The sequence below is a fragment of the Protopterus annectens genome, chromosome 16.part0, assembly GCF_019279795.1.
Source record: "Protopterus annectens isolate FY-2018-M chromosome 16.part0, PAN1.0, whole genome shotgun sequence".
NCBI classification, from domain to species: Eukaryota; Metazoa; Chordata; order Ceratodontiformes; family Protopteridae; genus Protopterus; species Protopterus annectens.
In genome coordinates this window covers 815,992,326-816,012,428 of record NC_056750.1, presented here as the reverse complement: position 1 = coordinate 816,012,428, position 20,103 = coordinate 815,992,326, and positions in this window count along the sequence as shown.

Genomic DNA, 20,103 nt, shown 5'->3' with positions numbered 1-20,103 from the left:
ACAGATCTATGTCCGGAGTTCCCAAGCCATTGTCAACTGAAGAAATACCTGAGGGTCCAATTTCCATTCGTGAGGATCCACAATCTGTCTGCTCAGAACATCTGCTAAAGAATTTTGTGCTCCTGGCAGAAACTGTGCTCGAAGAGTGATGTGCAGATTCAAAGCAGTTTCCCACAACAGCATTGCTTGTCTGCAAAGAGGGTAAGAATGAGTTCCCCCTTGCTTGTTGATGTACCACATGACCGTCGTGTTGTCTGTTCGAATCAACACCAGTCCTGGTTGAAGTAGGCTTTTGAATCCCTCCAAGGCAAATTGAACTGCCAGCATCTCTTTCATGTTGATATGCAAGTGAAGTAGCTCTGGGGCCCAAAGGTCTTGAATCCATTTTCCTCTGAAATGAGCTCCCCAGGCTGACTCTCTGTCGTTAATATCTGACTTGCCTCTGGTTGGGTCACAGAGAGCCCCTTGTTTAGGTGACATTCCTGAGCCCACCACAGAAATTCTCTCTGAATGCAAGGTAGGATCCGAATGACAGTGTCCAAATCGTGGCAGTGTTGAGTCCAAACGATCTTGAGATACCATTGTAGCTTCCTCATATGCAGTTTGGCATTGGGAAGTACTAGAATGCAAGATGCCATGAACCCCAAGGCTTGAAGGACTGTCCTTGCAGTCAGCCTGGACATTACTGATAGCTGCTGGAAGTATAGGTGAAGATTCCTTTGTTTGTCCGGGGTAAGAAATGCCATCTGAGCAGCTGTATTCAGTTTCACACCCAGAAAACACATCTCTTGTGAGGGTACTAGACTGGACTTTATTTCATTCACAGAATACCCTAGGCATCTGAAAACTGTCATTACATACTGCAGATGTTGAAGAAGTTCGTGCTTGCCTTGAGCCAGAATCAAACAGTCGTCCAGATAAGGATAAATTTGAATTCCTGCTAGCCTGAGAAAAGCTATTACTGGAGCCAGGACTTTCGTGAATACCCTGGGCAGTAGACAAGCCAAAGGGCAATGCAGAGAACTGATAATGCAAATTCCCATTCGAAACCTCAGGAATTTCCTGCAACTGGGCCTGATAGGAATGTGAAGATAGGCCTCTTTGAGATCCAGAGTCACCATCCAGTGATCTTTGCCCAGCATAGGTAACAGCTGTTGCAGTGTTAACATCTTGAATTTTGGAATTTCCAGAAAGGTATTTAGAATGGACAAGTCCAGAAATGGTCTCCAAGTATTTCCTTTCTTTGGCACTAAGAAAAGACGGAATAAAACCCGTGCCTCTTTCTGCAGAAGGTACTTCCTGTATTGCTTCCAACTGAAGCAGAGAAGAAATTTGAGTCTGCGCTTCCAGTTTTGCTGACGAGGCACATCCGCATACCTTTGAAAGGAGGGAATGTGTGAAAATAAAATTTGTAGCCTCGATTTATTATGTCCAATACCCATTTGTCTTGGGTAACCAAATGCCAATTCCTTTGAAAATCTCAGTTTTCCTCCCAGAGGGCTGCCAGCAAGGCAGAGTCCGGCAGCTGAAGACACGGGTCATTGGGTCTGTTTCGAAAGGACTGACCCCTACCCTCCCCAGCAGAAGGGGTAGAAGAACTCAAAGACCTAGAAGTAACAGGGCCCTGAAAGGAAGCCCTACCCCTACCTCGACCTGCCCCTAGACTGATAATCCGAAGAGGGAAAGACCAACCCTTAGCAGGCCAATTCCTACTGAACTTAGGGGCTGAACCTGTAAAAATCCTTAACTGTCTGCATAGACTTAGCTTTCTCCTCCATCTTTTTCAAAACTGACTCTACTGGAGGACCAAAAAGAACATCAGATTGTAGAGGAGCATCCATAATTCGAGCCTTAACATGCTCTGACAAGGTCTGATCTTTAAGCCAAGCATGCCTACGAATGACTGAACTAGTAGCAGCCACCCTGGAAAAAGCCTGTAAAGCATCAAAACCACACTGCAAAGAATGCTTACCAACTTGGTCTGAAGCATACACTAAATCCTGAAGCTCCTTACATTCAATACCTTCAGCTAAAGCATCTACTTTACATTTCAATTGACCCAGCAAATAATTCTGATACCGAAGCATATGAAACTGACAATTTAAAGCTCTCATAGCCAAAGTAGAAGAGGTATACAGTTTTTTACCCCACCTATCCAGGGCCCTAGCATCCTTGTCCAGAGGAACTGGATTCTTAACCACAGAAGCCCTAACCCCTTTGGGGCCTTGAGTAATAGTTTCTGGGTCAGCCCTAGGACACTTATATAAGTACTTGTGAGCTTCCGGAACCCTGTAGTATCTGTCTGGTTTAACCGGGGCAGGAGGCAGAGAATCTGGGTTAAGGGCAGCCTCAGAAAACACATCCTGAACAATATCAAGTACAGGGGGAATAGCCAAGGGCCTATGCTGAGGCAAAAACAAGAATTCTCTCAGTCTTTTACGGGAATCAGAATAATCCTGGCCCTCCCATTTGAAATGTTCCCTCATGGAATGCAAAGTCTCAGAGAAAGAAAAATCTTCTGGAAGGGACGCAGAGGGAGTAGAGTCCTCAGCCTCCGAATCAGAATAGGGAGGGAAATCCTGAAGTTCTTCTACAGAGGAATCTGACTCATTGGAAGACTGAACCAAACCCTCCAACTCTGGCTCTACCCTGGGCCTCTTCGGGGGCATAGAACCCTAATTAAAGTAATCAAATCTTCAGCCATCTTTAACATGTGCTTCCTAGGAGCTGGACCCTGGGGACACGCACCAACAGGGGCAGACTTAGACTTAGAATGGGCTTTGCTATGAGAAGGAGGAGGCCTAACTACCCTATGAGGGAGGGAACCACTGACATCAGAGAAGCACCCTCAGCCTGGCCTAACACAGGAGAAGCCACTTCCTGCAGTAACAAAGGCTCCCCTTGAGACTCAGATAAACTTTCAGAAGGAGCCGCTGAAGTAGCCAGTGGTACTACAGAACCGGCGTCGGGTGGCGCCGGAGTCATCCTGTTTGGACCGCAAAGACTTTTCTTTGCGTTTCTTAGAAGAGCCAGTCGTCGGAGAATCCGACGGCATGTTATAATTACAACGTTTAATAGTACGTTTGTTAAAAGTAGCACAAAAGCGACACCCAACAACGTCGTGCTCAGGCCCTAAACAAGGAATGCAGAGTGAATGGTAATCCCTATGAGGAATCTGTTTCCCACAAGAAATACAGTTATTAACTTTTTCTGACATCCGTCAATACTGAGGCAAGAAAAAGACAAAAATGTCCCCAAAGGGTACTTAGCCCAACTTGGTCTCCGGTCTGAAACTCGAAAACCGACAATTCCAGGACGCCGAATGGCACTTGCAAATGCTGCTTCTGCTTAGGGACCATGCGGCAAGAAAGACTGAGGTTATGGCGTCGGTCATGCGCATTTGTACTGACAGATGTCAGTCCCGATGACCGACGCCGGTTCTAGCCCTTTGGTATTCGGGCCGATGCTGGGCAGCGGAATACCCTTATGTCAGGACTGCAGCAATGGGAGACGAAGAACATCAACACAATAAAATGTCCAGTGCTGATTTATGACTGTTTTTGCTTCAATTTACTGGTTGTACTAAAACATACCAGCCGATAGTAAGACATAGAAAAGTTTGATTGCCGAAGAAACCAAAAATTATTAGCGTCTGACAGTACCTATAAATAATCCAAAGGAACACAATTGGAAGTCACCACTCAGTCACCATAAGATAATACCGTCAGCAACCCAAGCTGTAAAAATTCCACTGCAAAAAAACTAACCAAAAAAGGGCAGAAGTCACTGTATTCCAAATTTCAGGGACTATTCAAATAGAAAATCCAATGGCCGACCATAGTCGCTGTCGAAGGTTCTGTTGTCTCCTTGTGAATCTGCTCCTGAACTGAGCCCAAAGATGGAACTGTGTCTTCCAAACTTTAATCAGGTCAACCTTCGTCGCTACCTTCTAAACACATACAGCTTGTCAAGAATGATGAAAAGAGGGGAGTCACATGAATGGCTACTGCCTGGCTACTACGAATGCTGGTCTCAGCACAGCTTCACTCTGTTGTGATACAATACTCCTTTGCTTCTTCTCTCACCAGAAGCAAAATGTTAGCACCAATCCCAAGAAGAAAAGCAGGCCACAGCCTGTTTGGTGATCCCCAGTCTTGTCCCAGATGATGCAAGGGCCTGTAGGCATGTAGCCTTTTTCTGGTAGATGCCTCAAATAGCAACCAGATCAATCAGATACGTTAAGCACAGACACTCACTCTCCAACCAGAAACAGTCAGGAATCAATGCACTCTGCTGCTACTCTCACCAGGATCAAAATATAAGCACAGATTCCAAGCTGTCACCTATGAAGCAGTTATTAAGCTTTCTGGTGATCAGCAGTCTCCAGGAAATAATGTAACTGCACTCCTTCTCTCACCAGGAGAAAACAGAAGCACTAATCCCCTGATGACTACTGAGAGGCAGAATGTGGGCTCTTCAATAACTGGTGGTCTTGCAATAGGTGCTTAAAGGGAAGATGAAAAAAATGGTTTATCCTAAAGACTGCAGTGTGCACTGAGCAGTTAGATATGAAAGTGGGTAACTTTTAGTTTTAGCTTCTAAAAAGTTAAGTTTTAGTGGAGAGACACTATTTTTAAAAGAGCAAGATAGACTGAAAGAGGGGTGGGTACTTTTGTATTCTGGTACTATGGAATACAGTAGGATGGCCAATAAATTTAAATAGTTGAAGGGGAGTGATTTCACAAAATGATAATCTTGTGCTTACTCACACCAGCCAGTGAAAGGAGAGAGGGAATGAGATTTTTGGTCAAATCACGTCCCAGTACCTACCATGTATGCTTCTGAAAGTGAGCAATACATATTAAACCGTCAGTTCCAGCAACTAGTGCTGAGTATCGCAACCGTTTTTTAGTATTAAAGACTGATTTAAAAGAAACTTTAATAGAAATTGTAGTCAGGTTGCCGATCATACTCAAAATAAAGCAAGATGGGCAACAGGAACTACAATTACATTTTAAACTTAGATTACAAATACAAAAATGATCACATGCCTGCACTATCAACTCTATAAGAGGCCTGTGTGCAAAATGCACTGTCGCTTGCACAGCAAAATACAGCAAGATGTTCACATCTTAAAAAAAAAAAAAATGAATGGTCAAACCAGTGTGAAAGTACATTTAAACATTTGAGGGTAGGAATGATGCTCCTGCAAATGTCCTGTTTGCTTGACTTACTTTTCCAAAGTACACCTACTCAAGTGTCGGAACAAAACTGCTGCAGCTTTTGTTCCCCGAGGGAAATAAACAATCTCAGTAATGTCAGAAACTGCAAATGGTTTGGTGGGACAAGTAGGATAATAAATATACTCCTTGTATAAAGTTGAGAACGGGATGCATTGCTGCTCGAAGTAAAAGAAATAAAAAAGCAGAAAGTAAGACAATTGCTTTTAGATGAAAACCTATTAATAGTGTTAGGAAAAGGAATCAGAACACGGGAACCTTGACATCATCCCTTAAAAGAGCTTACTAGGAGCCATTGATACAAAACTGAGCGTTGGAGTCAGCATCAACAAATATCAATAAATAAATAAATAAATATACAAAAAAGTCGACAAAACTGGAAAAACACATGGCTTTATTATAAAACACCTCAAAGCAAGCTCTTTTGTCTCTCTTTTGGTGCCAGAGACTTCTTCAGACTGAGGCAATTATATCAACAAACATTTTAAATACACAAGTAAAATCACATGATAAAACACATGGTCCAATGTTTAGTGTTTTAACCCTTTCCTTTTTAAAAACATTACAAAGTCTTCCCTATTGTTTATGCCGGGCGGAAAACAAGTATTAAGATTTACCTGCAAACAATATTCCATCCACCCAGCTCTTCTTCAATATTAAATAAATTCTGAACATTATTTAAAACTTCCAGCACTATAAACTTAACTTCTACTTTACAAAGTCCACTTTTATAGTGTTCACTTAATGCATTTGTCTCACTACTCTGTAATGCATATTTATGTTGTTATATTCTGCTGTTTAATTCTCGTGTAGCTCTTCCTACATAATATGATTTACATGGTACATAGAAGGCTAAATAAACTACTTTGTCGACTTCCAAGGAAACAGACCTTTGATGTTAATTTTGTTACTGCCTATTACTAACTCTTCACACTCTGTATACAAATATTGACACGTTACAATTATAACACTTAACCATCCTCTTCCTTTCTGATGGTTGCCTTGGTCTATTTAATTTTCCTTGAAAGAAAAAACAAATGTAAACAAACAGCAGGTTTCTGTATTGAAGAATGTTTTAACACAGGGAAAATTGATGACAAATTAAGAAATTATTTTACTAATAAAAACCCAAGGATGAGTCGGATCTTTGGAATACCAACGATCCATAAAGGCTTAAATGAGCCACCTTTAATACTCATTGTGGCAGGAATGAATAGTAAGACAGAAAGTTTATCTATTTTTGCAGATACATATTAGCAGAAGGTAGTAGTTAATACCAGTATGTATATCAAAGACACTTTTGATTTTCTAAACAAGATAGAAAACGCAGAAGTTACAGACAATGATTTACTAGTGACATTAGTTATCAAATCATTGTACACTGTGATTCCCAATGAAGAAGGCATGGAAACTGTTAGAACTGAATTAATAAGGTCTAAGTTGTTTTCAGAAAATACAATAAGTTTATTAATGGAAATACTGGAGCTTATTCTAACTTATAATTTTCTATCATTTTATGATCAACTGTTTTGTCAGATTAATAGAGTTGCCATGGGGCCTCAGTGGCCTCCAGTTATGTAAATATTTTCATGCATGGTTGGGAAACAGTTCACATACTGGAGAGTATGTATAAAAACAATATAGTCAAAATGTTTAGATTTATTAATGATTTGTTTTTGATTTGGAGAGGCTCCATGCATGCTTTTGAGAGGTTTGTGGAGTATCTTAATAATGTATGTTCTTACCTAAAATATACAAGTCAAGAAGATATCAGTTCAAAGTCTTAATTACATTGTGATGTCATTAGTTTCACTGTATTTAAAAAAATAAATAAAGAAATGAAAGTTTCTACATAAGAAAAATATATACAATACACCACTGTACAAGTAGACTCTTGTTTTTTATGGACTATGCACACACAGTGGTACATTTATATGTTTGTTTAAAGTAGTTAAAGTTTATTTGCTCAGTTTTTTAGTTATACTGTGTGGCCAAGTTCATCGTTTTTGATCTGACAATGTGCCTCATTTGAGAGTTGAACAGTATTATCTTTTAGTGTGGTCAGTGAACTGTACAGTTGTTAATTACCTGAAAGTATTTTGAATAATATAGTGGAGAAGAGTTTTGTGTATTTAGTGGGCTGAATAGCTGCAACATTCTATTTTCGAATGCCATTCATCTTTTGGTAATTACAATCTATTTATGGCATTATCTGACTGTGTATTTGTGCTTTGATACAAAGTCGAAGTTTTGATTCAACAACAAGGTCAATGGCCTGTTTGTATTACCACTGTCAAGTTTATTTAGAATGAACCATCACCGAAGTGATAATAGAATCATTCCCACCTGCTGGGCTCAACAGCTGCAATGGCAAAGCTTGTTTTTTCTTTCAGTATATTTGTTCCGGTGGAATTCCACTGTTTGAAGTGGTTTAACAGCTGCTTTTTTTGGACTATTTGGTGTCCCATGTGAAGACCGAGACACAGACTAATCTATGTGGTCTTTGTGGGGCAATTTCTGTCATTAACTGTAATTTCACAGTTGGACTTTTCTCTAACGGAGCTCCTTGCATTGCTGGGCTGAATAGCTACAATGGCTGGTGAGTTAGACTCGGACATTCTGTTCTTTAATTCAATGCTGGTTTAAGAGGCGCTTTTTTAATTTACTCTAAAGAGCCTTACTGTTATACCAACTATATTGCATCGGCTTCACTAAACAACACATCGTTATTGTTTTATGCTTTTTGCATTGGTCATTTGAATAAAAAAAATGGCCGATGTTCCAGACTTTAACATTTTGTTTCTTGGATACTATGGCCTTTTAAAAGGGCGCATTTATGAGTTACACCTAAAAGTGCCTTGTTTGCAGTAACTGTCCTTTTTGGGCTTTAATTAATCAGTAAATTGCTAGTATTTTCAACTTGTACCAAGATATCAGTAATTGGTGTTCTGACTTATTGCAATGATTCTTTTTGAATTTTCAATCACAGTATATTTTTGTAAGCTGTTACATAACAATGGCTGAAAGGAATGATCCTATATTAAATTTAATTGTGTATTTTCCCCCTGATGAGCTCAGGGTTCTGACTAATAATTTGCAGCAAGTAGTTGGGGAAGCTGAAGATGTTATACATAAAGTCCGAAGTCAATTTCATAGAATTGATTCTAATGAATTAATTGAGTTGTCCTCTGACGAAATCACTGTTATCAACCAAGAGACTGAACATTCATCCAGACTTGTATCTGACTTATTTAAAAATGATAGTGCTAACCCTTTTTCTACTTTTCAGTATGATATTGGGTTTACAAGAAAGAACAAAGATTTAGCACAAACTGACTGTTGTACATTGTTTTTTCAGCTTGAAAAACAGGTGCTGAAATATAAGTCCTTAGAGACTGAAAACCATTATTTAATCAATTGTTTAGAATGCAATATTTTTCCATTGGGTTTAAGAGTGTTTGCCTTTCCCAATGGGACAACATATGATGATCCTATGTACAAAGAAATTTGTGATATTTATAACAAGGCAGGCTGTGATGTGATGCTTTTGTTAGTTAAACACAATGTCCATACAATGAATGACTTAAAAGAACAAATTATTCATCTTGATATGGAATCAAAAGACACTGTTCTTTTTCTTTAGTCAGACAATCATATGGCAACATTTTTAATAAAGTTGAACAACATGTTAATACTATCATACAGTGAAAAAAGAAAAAGTTAAAATAGAGACCTAGCTGCTTATTCTAATAAGCAGGCCCATGTCATCAAGGCCTTGACAGTTAAAAAATCAGTTAAGCAGAGGACTGGAACACCTGAAGACACTACATTTAGTGCACAGAAATTAGAGAGATTAGATTATTTTTCTGATGACGCTAACAAGGGTAGGAAGGGTGGTAAGAATGGAAAGGCTAACATGACCATTTCTACAGATAACAACGTCTCTAAGGAATAGGGTGGTACTTCCCTATCTTTGTCTTCGTCATCTTCTACAGATGATGATATCAGTGTGGCGACTTTAATTTTAACTGAGAATGGTCAAGGGGGATCAAATTCATTTTTTTCTTCCCCGAAGGAAGACAAATTGACCAGAGCCAAGTCAAAAATGAAAGGAAAGAATCATTGACCAATTCTTGGTGTATTTAAAACTCATTACAGCCAAGTGACGTCTCCAGGTGTTTCTGTAGTTACCTCCTACTGCACCTCCAGGCATCAAATATTGCCTGTTCATATTTGCATTAATAATTCCAAAACCATGCTACATACAAGGTATCAGAATATTTTATCTTGAAGCATACATGATGGCAAACACAACTGTATTCATATATGAGCTCTGTCAATTAGTATTTGGTAGAACTGTGAGGTGATAACCTAATTTTTAAAGACTGAAGCCACACCCACTGGGAGTTAAAGGTACACACTTAAAAGAGCTCTACTGGAGGGAATGAGTTAAGGTCAACTTTTCTTCAATGGAAGTAGATGTATTATCTAGAGGGGTTTCATTTATTCCCACCCATCATGCAGGGCTAATGGACTGTATTTTGGATTTCAAACAGACTGTTAGAAAATTAAACTTTTTATATAAGGATGTGACACCAAATAACATTAGTAAGTTCAAAAAGCATAGTAAAGTGAATCCACCTTTACTTGGCACTTTAAATGTTTTCAATAAATTATGTGAAGACAACATATACAAACTTTTTTCTTCTTATGGTAAACGGAAGAATAAAAATAATATTAATTTTAATCTTGATAAAAAACAATTTGATGCGCTAAAACATCTGAGTAGTTTAAATAATGTCGGGTTTACGCATGCTGATAAGGGGAATGGTTTAGCTGTTATGCACAATGCAGACTATGTTTCTGCTATGGAAAATTATAACACTTGTTACAGGGAAGTTAGTAAAGATTTTGTTAGAAGAAGTTGTATGTTAATTGATTTAACTTTACTAGACTTGCTATATCAGAATTGTCTAACAACTAAGATGTATAACTTTTGTTTAGTTGAGCAACCTGAGTTGGGATCCCTTTTCGGGATCCCAAAGATCCATAAAAATGAAAAAAAGCCACCTTTTAGACCCATAGTGAATTCACCTAAAAACAAAACTGTTAACATTTCTTTTATGTTGGACAACATTTTAAATCCAGTAGTGCAAACAAGTAAATATTTTTAAAGGATTCTTGGCTTTTTTGAATGATATTAAGAATGATATAGTTGAACAGAATGATATTATTTTATGCGCTGTAGATGTAAACACATTATACACTTCGATTAACCAAGATGAGGGAATTGAATTTGTAGAACTTTATTTAAGTATGATTAATCAGAATCTTATTATAAATTCTAGAACTATTTGTGTTTTGCTGGATCTAGTTTTGAACAACATTTTTTTTGTGTTTGAGAATAAAATCTATCAATAAACATCAGGAGCTGCAATAGGAGCCACTGTTACACCATCTTTTGCAAATTTAGTTATGTGTTGGTGGGAGTATTTTTATTTGCCTAGACTTCCTTTGTTTCACTATGTTTCTTTTTATCGTAGATGTATAGATGGTTTGTTTTTTATTTGGAAGGGAAATATAGTAGAATTTAACAATTTTGTTTCACAGATAAATAGCAGTGTTAGGTGGTTGAACTTTAAAGTAAGTTGTATAGGCAGCACCATCAATTTTTTAGACATTGAATTATCTTTCAGTCCTTTGTATATGAGTTTTTCTAGTAATGTTTATAGAAAAATGACTTCTAGTAATAATTATGTCCATTTTTCTAGCTCACATCCAGATTATATGAAATTTTATATTTTTAGGGGGCAAGTAATTAGACTGAGTCGTATTATAAGTAACCATGATGTCTTTCACAAATAAATTAATTTTTTAATGGATATGTTTGGTCAAAGGCAAAATTAAAAAAGATAATAGATATAGTCATTTTTCACAGGACTGATAGATACCCACCTATCCTTTCTGTAGGATTTACTCCTAAAGTTAAACATAATGAATTTGATAATTGTGATAGTAAAAAGTTTTTAGCTCTTAAAATTCCCATGAGTATAGAGGGGGAACTGCTCAAAAACATCATCAGAGACAATTGGAAGGTTATTTTAGGTAATAAGGACTTAAGTGAGGTGGTGGGTATGGAACCTAAATTTATTTACAAAAAGACGTCAAATCTAAAATTCTTATTAGAAAAATGTAAAGAAAATTTTGGAATAAGAAGTACTCCACCTTTAGACACATTTCCTAGCAGAGGGTGCAGAATGTGTAGGTACATTTTCCCTGAAAGTACATTCATGTTTAAACACTGTAAGCTTTTGTTCGAACCCCGACACAAACGTGATTGTCAAAGTTTAGGTATTGTTTATTTGGCTATTTGTGGGTCCTGTTATAATTTCTATGTAGGAAAGACAACTAGCCCTTAAAGACCAAATGGGAGAACATCTTAGAGCCATTAAAAACAAGGACCCAAATAATGCTCTAGCAAGACACAGTTTAAGTTGTGAATGTTTTCACAAGTTTTATTTTTTTAGTTTTGCAACAGGTGGACACCACTAGGTTTGTTTTTTCAAGCAATAATTACTTGGAGATACTAGAACTGAAATGGCAGGTCCTTCTTAGGGCTGATGTCAGTCCATGTTTGAATGAAACTATTTCCATTAAAAGTTTATTGAAATACAAACATATATAAGACATTATTTCTTATATCGATTGTCAAAATATGGTATTTTTATACTTGTACAGTGGTGTATTGTATATATTTTTTCTTATGTAGAAGTTTTCATTTATTTTTCTTGGTTTTATGTCACTATTGCTTTAATTATTTGTTCAAAGTCTTAATTACATTGTGATGTCATTAGTTTGACTGTATTTAAATGGTCTGATTTTTTAATGAAATGTTTCTGAAGACGTTCCAACAGTAAAGGAATGAAAACGTTAATCTGACTCTTGTTTTTTATGGACTACGCACACACAGTGGTGAATTTATCAAGTAGATATCAACTATATTAATTTTTTGGATGTAACAATCTATAAGGAAGGGAATAAATTGATATATAAAATGTATAAGAAGGAGGTACAGAACAATAGTTATTTACATTACAGTAGCATGCACCCTAAAAAGGCAAAAACAAACATAGTAAAAGGACAATTGGTCAGAATAAGTAATTTAACTAAAGATAATAAGTTTTTTCAAGAAAAGGCAGATAATTTTTGTAAGAGGATGTTATCAAGAGATTATCCAGTTGAAGAAGTTATGTTATGTAAGACACAAGCAATTGAACATAGAGAAATAGGTGTCAGTAACAGGGAAGCAAGAGCAGAGAAAACTGGAATTAGTAGTAACAGAATGATAATGCCAGTCATTAACAGTTTGGATTCTTACACAATTAAGAATATAATTATGAAAAACTGGGAGCTATTTGGAGCATACCCAGAAATAACTAGAATTATAAAAGAAAAACCCTCCTTTACACAAAAGAGACCAAAACGTTATACAAACTTCTTTCAAGGAAAATTAAATAGAGCAAGGCAACCATCAGAAAGGAAGGGGATGGTTAAGTGTTATAATTGTAACGTGTCAATATCTGTATACAGAGTTTGAAGAGTAAGTGATAGGTAGTAACAAAATTAACATCAAAGGTTTACTTGTAAGTTGACAAATGTAGTTTATTTAGCCTTCTGTGTACCATGTAAATCATATTATGTAGGAAGAGCTACACGAGAATTAAACAGAAGAATATATGAACACAAATATACAATACAGAGTGGTGATGAGAGAAGTAAGTACTATAAAAGTGGACTTTGTAAAGTAGAAGTTAAGTTTATAGTGCTGAAAGTTTTAAATAATCTTCACAATTTATTTAATATTGAGGAAGAGCTGGGTGGATGGAATATTGTTTGCAGGTAAAACTTAATGCCTGTTTTCCACCTGGCTTAAACAATAGGGAAGACTTTGTAATGTTTTTAAAAAGGAAAGGGTTAAAACACTAAGCACTGGACCATGTGTTTTAGCATGTGATTTTACTTGTGTATTTAAAATGTTTGTTGATATAATTGCTTCGGTCTGAAGAAGTCTCTGGCACTAAAAGAGAGATTAAAGTACTTACTTTGAGGTGTTTTATAATAAAGCCGTGTGTTTTTCCAGTTTTGTCAATTTTTTTGTGGATTTCTGAAGGAGTTTAGTCCTTTGTTGTTGTGATTGTGGATAAAATAAATAAATATATAAATAACCATAAACTTCTCTACTCTTGAAACTCACATTCATTGAGATGGCATTGACACTCACATGCAAAGAAAATGCATCTGGCCAGTGGTGGATTAAATTTTCCTTTGTGCTGTTTTCAAACCATAGGCCCCGTAAAAACATTTTAAGACCATGCATGCGTGTATTCTTTAATTCAACTTCCTGAATGTATTAAATTATATTCCTTGTATAATACAGCACCACTTATTAGAGTGTGTTTTAAATTTGTGGTTTAGAACATTTTTCAAGTAAGCAATGAAGCAAAATCTAAGAACCAATAATGACAAAACTACCCATTTTGGAACATTTCATCAATAAAAGGCCACTCAGACATCTGTCATCCCAATCCTCTAATATCAGTCAATAAGCACAATCTATGCAGAAGTAAAAGTCATCTGAATAATTCCATATTAAAGAGATCTGTAACTAATGAAGAGGTTGCTGCTAGCAAACAGCTTTACATTTCAGTGTTTCATCTACAAATTCAGTGCTTGTTGCCTTGAAGAATAAATTGCCTAGGTTACATTAAAAAAATTGGTAAGTTGGTAATATTGCAATAGGGAATGGCTGCCGAACTGACAACAGATCCATAGTTTCTAGGCATCCCATCCAAAGGAGGACACACTCAAGAGTGCAATGCACTCTAATCCTTCTCTTAAGGTGCACCACAGTATCAGTAATCCATCTATACAGTAGAAGAGTAGAACCTACAGCTTTCTACCCAAAAGGCAAGCATGCAGCCTGTTGAGCTACTAACCCTGCTTTTAAATCCTCTAGCACAAACCGTGACAGTCATTTGCTAAACAAAATAGCTGCATATTGAAAACAGGCTTAGCATGAGCAACAGTAAACTTCTGTTCCCTTGAAGCTAACAGTTCCTTGAAAATGCATTGAAACTCACATTCCTTGAAAATGCACCCCAATGAAGGTAGTAGGTATAAGAGATTAAGGCTCCTGGCCCCTGTAAGCAAGGTGCACGGTTTGAGCCTGAGCAAACTAATTAATCAACATGTTATCCCTAATTATGGAATTTCACGCACACACTCCATGAAACCAAATTCTGTCTGTCAGCAGCAAGAAAATGCCAGCCATTTCCAACATCTGTCTCCTTATAGAAGAATTTTTTTTTTAATTAAAATGAAATGTTGTGGTACCCCCCCCCCTACAGTGGGCCCTATGCAGCTTCCTAGGTCATCTACTGCTAGATCCAGCTCTGGGTCTGTTCCCTACATATGACCCTTTGTATAAGAATCTATATAAGGAGCTTTTGCTCCGTACTTTTGATGCCACTGATCACATGCTTTACAAAACCTTACTATGTTCTATTTGTTAAAACTAAAGGTCAAGCATTATTTTAGCACCAGGCATAGGATGTGTCTAAATAACTGTTGTGTCTGAAGGCAATAGATAATGCTTTCCATTTACAGTTATGGGTAAAGTGAGTGAAACAGAGAATGTTGTTATCAAACCATGTATCTGAATGAAAATGACAAAGAAAAGTACATTGAGAAGTGAGTTCTGTGGCAGATACTAATACCTTTGTCAGTTAGTTTAGCAGAGTAAAGATGCACTGTCCCCAAACTCACTGACTTTTTTTGTATATTTCCCTAATGGGGAATAGTTAAAGTCCCTTTTCCATCCAACCTCAACCCCCTTTTCCCATTTTGCACATGGGGTTGAGGTGTCACTTCAACAGTGACAATCATCTTGAGCCAAGATTTACACAGCTGGGTGGCTAGCTCTGCTGCAGTAGTTCATCCATACCACTCACTTTCAAACAAACTCATACCTAGGGTCAATTTAGAGTGCCCAATGCACCTACTTCCATGTCTTTGGAATGGGGAGGAAACTGGAGCACCCAGAGGAAACCTACAAGACTGCAGGGAGGACATGCAGACTCTGCACAGAAGGCACCTCGAACCAGAGAACCTCTTGCTCTGAGAAGAAAATGCTAACCACTGCACCACTGTGGAAAGTCCCATGTGAGGTCTAATTAAGCTTTGCATACATTTAGCCAGGGAAGCAATAACCTTTTCAGAAGGGTAACTCAGTTTAGTAGACAAGACCACCCCCTACTAAATCTGTATTGGCTCATGTATGAAAATTGAGGGTCTCCAATGTCCCTGTTAAGAGGTTCCATTATAATCACTTTCCTGACCTTGCACAGGATACCGGTAAGAGTGACATGACTATAATTCTGGGACTCATCTGTTCATCTTCTCTTGTCCTAGTCTGGAGACACAGCCTGTGGATATATGTTTACTTTTAAGGAGTGAAAGAGTTTCTAGTCTGGAGACACAGCCTGTGGATATATGTTTACTTTTAAGGAGTGAAAGAGTTTCTAGTCTGGAGACACAGCCTGTGGATATATGTTTACTTTTAAGGAGTGAAATAGTTTCTAGTCTGGAGACACAGCCTGTGGATATATGTTTACTTTTAAGGAGTGAAAGAGTTTCTAGTCTGGATACACAGCCTGTGGATATATGTTTACTTTTAAGGAGTGAAAGAGTTTCTAGTCTGGAGACACAGCCTGTGGATATATGTTTACTTTTAAGGAGTGAAAGAGTTTCTAGTCTGGAGACACAGCCTGTGGATATATGTTTACTTTTAAGGAGTGAAAGAGTTTCTAGTCTGGAGACACAGTCTGTGGATATATGTTTACTTTTAAGGAGTGAAAGAGTTTCTAGTCTGGAGACACAGCCTGTGGATATATGTTTACTTTTAAGGAGTGAAAGAGTTTCTAGTCTGGAGACACAGCCTGTGGATATATGTTTACTTTTAAGGAGTGAAAGAGTTTCTAGTCTGGAGACACAGCCTGTGGATATATGTTTACTTTTAAGGAGTGAAAGAGTTTCTAGTCTGGAGACACAGCCTGTGGACATATGTTTACTTTTAAGGAGTGAAAGAGTTTCTAGTCTGGAGACACAGCCTGTGGACATATGTTTACTTTTAAGGAGTGAAAGAGTTTCTAGTCTGGAGACACAGCCTGTGGACATATGTTTACTTTTAAGGAGTGAAATAGTTTCTAGTCTGGAGACACAGCCTGTGGATATATGTTTACTTTTAAGGAGTGAAATAGTTTCTAGTCTGGAGACACAGCCTGTGGATATATGTTTACTTTTAAGGAGTGAAAGAGTTTCTAGTCTGGAGACACAGCCTGTGGATATATGTTTACTTTTAAGGAGTGAAAGAGTTTCTAGTCTGGAGACACAGCCTGTGGATATATGTTTACTTTTAAGGAGTGAAAGGGTTTCTAGTCTGGAGACACAGCCTGTGGATATATGTTTACTTTTAAGGAGTGAAAGAGTTTCTAGTCTGGAGACACAGCCTGTGGATATATGTTTACTTTTAAGGAGTGAAAGAGTTTCTAGTCTGGAGACACAGCCTGTGGATATATGTTTACTTTTAAGGAGTGAAAGAGTTTCTAGTCTGGAGACACAGCCTGTGGATATATGTTTACTTTTAAGGAGTGAAAGAGTTTCTAGTCTGGAGGCACAGCCTGTGGATATATGTTTACTTTTAAGGAGTGAAAGAGTTTCTAGTCTGGAGACACAGCCTGTGGACATATGTTTACTTTTAAGGAGTGAAAGAGTTTCTAGTCTGGAGACACAGCCTGTGGACATATGTTTACTTTTAAGGAGTGAAAGAGTTTCTAGTCTGGAGACACAGCCTGTGGATAAATGTTTACTTTTAAGGAGTGAAAGAGTTTCTAGTCTGGAGACACAGCCTGTGGATATATGTTTACTTTTAAGGAGTGAAAGAGTTTCTAGTCTGGAGACACAGCCTGTGGATATATGTTTACTTTTAAGGAGTGAAAGAGTTTCTAGTCTGGAGACACAGCCTGTGGATATATGTTTACTTTTAAGGAGTGAAAGAGTTTCTAGTCTGGAGACACAGCCTGTGGATATATGTTTACTTTTAAGGAGTGAAAGAGTTTCTAGTCTGGAGACACAGCCTGTGGATATATGTTTACTTTTAAGGAGTGAAAGAGTTTCTAGTCTGGAGACACAGCCTGTGGATATATGTTTACTTTTAAGGAGTGAAAGAGTTTTACAATGTTATATTTCATAATGCTGAGCAAAGATCCTTGGATCTTCTTATGGCTTGTGAAACTAGATTTGGTCTGTTTTGTTTTCTTTTTCTTTTTCTTTGTATGCTTTTTCCTTACCTACCATGCTGAACATTAAGCCTCCCCCCTCTCCAAATGGACTTATCCTTCCATTCCCAAGTAGTGAAGATTTCCATAGTTCAGACCTGCTAGGGCAAGATTTACCCAGAGGGCCCCTAACTCTAGCCGACTTCAAAGTGTTTGTGCTCTCAACAGTATCCTGACAATGGTGTTCAGGTGTGAAGGTTGTGAGACCTCTCCCTGCAGGGACAATTGGATGTGGACACATGACTGAATCAAAGTTCTGTTGCAGAGATACCTGGCTGTGGCAATTGCACTGTGGGCACAAAAAAGCACACAAAAACTATATCTACATTTGGGCCTTTTTTAATGTGACAGGGGAAGTAATTGGTATTGTACTTGGTGTACAGTAAATGTTTATGTAAGTACAACTTGCAGAAGTGTGGAAAAACATGGTGCAAATCCTGCACATTGCTGTAGTCAGACTTATGATCCATATTGTGTTTTACGAGATGCTCAGTAGACATAATGACTCTCCAATGTGGAGTAACAAGCATTATCTTGAGTAGGGATTCTACGCAGGCATCTGTTAAGTTTTGGCCTTGCTGTAGCATGGGAAGAAGGTCAGTGAGATGCACAGTAAGTCATTCTAGTAACACTTTCAGCCACCAGTGCCAGGCCTCCACCTGATTGTTCATTTATGCAAGATCCAGCTTGGATAAACCATACCCTCTGCACTTGGTTACTCTAGCTGTGGGCATAGCACTGGAAATGTCTTTGTACCCAGAGTGAATTTGCCACAGCCATGTGTTTTCCACAGCAACATTGCAGTTTGGCCATGTGTCCCCCAGTCACTCGTCCCCGCAGGGAAATCTCTTGCAACCTGTAAGCCTGAACCTCTGGCAATGTGAGCTGTTTTAGAATGAACCTTATCCCATCCCTGAGATGGGGTCAAGCTACTTTCATTACCACTGTAACCCACAATCTCATCCCCATATGGACTCTCCTGCCCACTTACTAATGAGGGCCACTGCTATACAGTTGCTTGGTGGAACTAAAGCCTACCCCCAGAATGCCTACTCTACTACACGGCTCCTCAAAGAGTGCATGTACAAGGCAAATGTCCACTTCTGCCCTCACTTCTCTCCCCTGGAGATGGGCTTGCCCATCCTCACCTGCCTCGTCTGTGAAGCACCTGAGCTGCTAAATGAACTCAGGTCACATGGGTAATAGTTAGGGCTTAGCCTTTCTGTGCAGCCAGGTCAGCCCCATGGAACTAATTTCCAGGATTTTGTCAAATTCATCCTCATTTTTGTCACGAGTCACGGTGAGGGACTTCTTTCTCAGTCTACCATACTAATGGCCTTACTTGTTGGAATTTTAAAGTTAGAGGCAAATTTCTTATTGTTCATCATATTTTTTACCACTAATTTCTAGACAGCTAAAAACTTGAGCATTACTTCTAAGATTCCTCATACATTATAAAACATTTTGATATATTCTTGCACGTCATTTTCAAATGTGCCCTCATAAGAGACATTTGTTGAGTGGACTGGCCTTGTTAATACCTTCTGGGTTAGGTGAAGCTCAGTTTTAGTTTTTGTAGATTACACAGAGGTTTTTCTTCTTATTATATAGTTAGTTTTCACTGTAGTTCTACCATACAGTTCATTTTTAAATATCCTACTGTATTTGTGTTTGGTTACTTAGTTTATTATATAGATGTTCAGCAAATTATAGAATTTATTGAAACTCTTTGTGCCTAACCTATTGGGTCAGTAAGAACAGCCTTAATTTAGGGTTACTCACCTTTTAAATAAATCCCTAAATGCAGAGATATCATGCATAACATTGGCTTTAGTTTTGCTGGAAAATACCACTGTGTTATAGTCTGACTTGACAAGGAAAGTAGTGGTTATACAGAAAAAGAATACCTCTCAACCTCAAAAATAGGTACACATTTTAAACATTTCTCTTATAAATTTAGAAAGTTACTAGAATAACAGGATTTGTGTTAGGATGCATTTTCTGAAGGATATGAAGTCTGAAACTCAAATGCATGTCATCATTTAGTGACTTTGATCATTAAATAATCAGTGGTTCGTCAAAAAAAACACAATATTTTTATGAGAAACAGACCAAAAATAAGAGTAAAAAATGTGGACATTCTGAGAAAATCTGTACAGCTGAGAGGTATGAGAAGAGACGAATAGACCAGTAATTATGTTGTTTAATATTAATATCCAGAATGTTCCCCCATATTTTGATTTTTCAACAAATTTTCCATGTAATTTTTATAAGTAAAATCAAGAAGGAGTTTAGCATATTTATTACTGGAAATGAAGCTGTCCTAGTCAATTGAAGGATTTTTGACATCACCCATAATGAATGCATAATTGCTGATTACAAGACATGTTGTATTCTTGTTTTGTCTACGTAGTAGAGGGGGTGTGCCAGCAACTTGCTACTGTAATCAGCATTACTGATGAGGGCCT